Below are 4,007 nucleotides of genomic sequence, written 5' to 3'. Positions count from 1 at the left end.
TGCCAAACAGCACACTCCTCAGCACTTGTTACCCTGGACTGACCCAACCCACAGCCCGCAGTCCCTGTGGACACTGGCTTCTCTATTGGCATGGTGCGTTCTAAGGACTTGGACAAATGGATGCTGATGCACAGCTGCCATTCCAGATCCCCTGAGCACCATCACTGCCTGGTATTCTCTGTGCTCCAAGCTGTTGGCAGCTTCCTGAATTTGCCAGGGAAATTCTAGGAGTAGGACTTTTTGCATTTGCCACTCCTCCTGTCTTGGCCGCTGCTCCTCCAGGCAGCAGCCTTTGTTAGCCACCTGTTACCTCAAGTGGCTTTCCCCTTCTGCCTCACCTCAGCAGAGCCCTGCCTCCCCACAGCACACAATGTAGTCTCTGCTCTCTTCTTGCCTCTTCTCATTGCTGCGCTGGGCCTGCTGACTCAACTCTCTTCGTTGCGGTATCCCTGATTGACGTCGTCTCACACACTTCGTTGTTTCTTTGCTGTCTCTCTCCTCCATAGTGGAGCAAAAGTGCCACCGGGACAGAGAGCGCATCTGTTTCTTCACTGCAGCATCCCCATTGTGCAGATCTGCTTCTGTATTTAGTAGGTGTCCGGCAAATATTCAAGGGAGGAACACGAGAATGACTTCTGACTATCCTGCTCCACCCAGTCACTCCCCACTCATGCTGAGACCCAAGTCAGTGCCAACTCTCCAGCAGGTCCTCTGGGCCTGTCCGCCTGGGCAGGACAAAGGCCTTAGCTTTTACTCTGGGCTCCCTAGGCCACCAAGACTTGTCTCTGTCACAGCACTTGCTACCACGCGCTGGAGCTGTGGATGGTACCTCCCTGCCCAATCTCTAAGCTCCTTGTAGTGGATTTCTAACTGGTGGTTAACTTACTACACCCAGCTAAATTAAACTAGCATAGTGCTGGATATGGGAGGCCCACCTGAGGGTTGTTGCCAGCAGCATAAAGGCAGAACAGGAGAAGCTGCTGGAATGCTATTAGGGATGCTGTTTGAAGAAGCTGTTGGAGGCTGCTAGTTGTCTTGGGCTGTTCTGTTGGAGGACCTTGTCGTGCTGGCTTTCCCTGTAAACTTTGGAGCACGTTGGTCCTCATCTTGAGCATCACTTCCTGGCTCTGGAAAGGAAGATAGTGTACTGCTCAGCCTCATGGAGAAGATTTCCTCATTGCTGGAGGAGCTCGGCACCTCGCTGTTGCTGAGGATGGCTGTGGTACTTTTGGGGATGCTCTGGTTCTTACCTTGAGTGTTGCTTCCCAGCTCCAGATCAGTTCCCTCAGCCTGCTAGCACAGATCCTTCATCCCACTGGCATAGACTTCCTAGCTTGCACCACTGACCTTTGGGCTTTCCCAGTACAAATCTTCATGAGACTTGTTGTGGGCTCTAGGGCTGCAGCTGGACTTGTGGGAGGCATTGTTAGGAGCCCTACATCTTCATCTGAACTCATGCATGATATTAGGATCCAGGCCTCCAGGTGGATTCTTAATATTTAGTGGGTGGATAGATTTCCTGCACTTGTATATGATTTTTGGGTGATTCATTATAGAATAGTATTATGAAATGTGTCCTGTAGTATATTGTTCTCCTTGCAAAAACTCCAAACTCTGACACTCCTTGAGGGCAGAAACAATTTATTTATCTCTCTTTCCAGAGCCAGGCGGGAAATATGCAATCAGTGTTTGCAGGACAAATTAAAAATTTGTGTACAACCCGAATGTATAAAATAGCAACTTTTCTTCACTACAGTTCACCTATATTGCTCTCATTCCCACTGAGGGTAGGAAAATATCCACCAACCTGCCGATGGAAGGCAAGTCACTTTGTTCGGAGTCTGGCCCATTCTGAAATGCTGGGGCTGTGAGCTGATGGACACTCAAGCCCTTGCTCCATCCTGCTTTCCTCCTCACCCAAAAGAAGTCTCCTTTCCTTCTCCCTTGAGGCATTAGGAGGGTGCTGCTGTGCGTTCTGCATCTCTGTGGTCACAGAAGTGGCAGGAAGTCCAGACAGATGCTGGCTCCATGAGGCCCCTTAGTCCTCAATGTACCCCCATAAAGCTGGCAGGGATAATGTGTCCCTGCTGTTCTGAGTGGACATCTGGGGATGACTTAACATTTCCTGCGCTCCTGAGTGTCTTCCAGTGGTGCTTGGCTCTCAGGTGAAGTCTTTTTTTTTTCCCCATAATTTTATTAAGAGACAAATACCAATGAGACAGTTTCAAATCAAATTGGTAGGACAGTTTTAATAATTTTTTTGTTTTGTTTTGTTTTGTGGAGCTGGGGATTGAACTCAGGCCCTTGTGCTTGCCAGGGAAGCACTTGTTCTACTGAGCCATCTCCTCAGTCCCTCGGGTGAAGTCTTGGTCCCTGCTTTGCCCTCTAGTAAAGGTAAACTGCCAGGTCTCCGGCTTTTCTAGCTCCTGGTCCCAGCCCTAGAGCATCCAGGGAAGTCCTCTTTGTCTGCCCCACACTGGTGTGCAGCCCCTGGTATGTTACCCTCAGTACCTCCACACTGTGGCCATGAGTGAGGGACACAGCCAGCTGGAGCTGGAGCTCGGGCTCTTCCAGAGAGAGACCTTGAGAAGCAAGGAACTGACTACTTTGCGCAGTTGTGTCCAGGCCTCGCTCTCAGCACACCTCTTGGTTCAGAGAAGAGCACCCTAGCTGGGCTTTCTTCTGTCTGCTCTGCCTGGAATCCTCACTCCAGAGAGTTTCTGTTACCTATTTTGGCTTGGGCAGGTGCCTCTTTATTTCCTGCCTTCTTTTATACTTTACAGCCTTCTGTATGCCAGGGGATTTCCCCACTTTCTTTACAGGGGCAATAAGTACAGAATGACAGTGTAGTATGGGGGTGCTGGAGACCCCGAGGAAATGAAAGCACACATGGGATGCCCTGTGTGGATGACAGGGATGCTACATGTGCAGACGACAGGACCCTACGTGACTCATCTCATGCCATCAGGTCCTTAGGTAGAGAGTCTGGGACCCCAAACCCCATCCTCTGGCTATTTTTTCTATTTTGCTGTTGAGTTGAAAATCCATTTCCTCAACTTGCAAACTTTCCCAAGCACTGTTTGCCCTTTTAGACCACTTTCCAGGGGGTGGCTGTGTGCCTCAAGACCTCTGTGCTATTTAGAAGCGATGCCCCCTCCATGCGTTCCCAGGGCCTGCTTCTCGGCAAGGCTCGCTCATTAAAGGCCACGAGGCAATTATGGAAAATGACAAGGAAAGAGCTTGAGGCCGGCACATTTTCGCTGTATAATTCTACTTTGCTCCCTACCTTCTTGCTCTAAATGGTCTGGGAGAAGTATTTCATCTCATGGCTTTTAAAAAATTGTTTAAAATAATATGGCTTTATAAATATATAAGTCCACTTCCTTTCCTTTACACTTGAATCCAAGCCCCCAAGCCTCACTCGATGCCCAGGCCTAACGAGACCAAAGCAACTCTGCGTTTCCACCACTCTGTCCCTTCCCCTCTCTTCTCCACACAGCGGCGGCCTCTTCCACATGTCTCCTGTCACCCGTGTCTTTTGTCTCAGCCTCACTGCCTCAGCAAATGTCACCTCTTGTGTCTTGTGACACCTTCAGAAATGAAGCTCTCGATGCTTTCTTTTCCCAAACCATCATTATCTTTGCCTGGACTTTTTAAAGAGCTTCTCCTGGTCACTCTGCCCCCACTCTTGCTCAGTGTGTGTGTGTGTGTGTGTGTGTCTTATTATCTAACAGACAGCCAAATACACAGTGCTTAAAGACAGGAGGCATAACTATGTCTGCTAATCTAAGCAACAATTTTGATGATAAAATAGATAACATATCAGCCATTGTTAATCAGCTATTCTTGGTTTGAAAATTTGTATCATATGTACTGTTGTATGTTGCCCTATTTCTTTGTTTCTGATTTTTGTTCTTGCTTTTACTTTTCAAAATAAAATAAAATTTAAAAAGACAGGAAGGTATTTCTCACTCACAGCACGATGGGCAGAAGTAGCCCAGGGCCTG

Source organism: Octodon degus, unplaced genomic scaffold (assembly GCF_000260255.1).
Source record: "Octodon degus isolate 3935 unplaced genomic scaffold, OctDeg1.0 scaffold00156, whole genome shotgun sequence".
Classification (NCBI taxonomy): Eukaryota; Metazoa; Chordata; class Mammalia; order Rodentia; family Octodontidae; genus Octodon; species Octodon degus.
The sequence above is the reverse complement of the archived record's forward strand: the minus strand, read 5'-3'. Positions refer to the sequence as shown.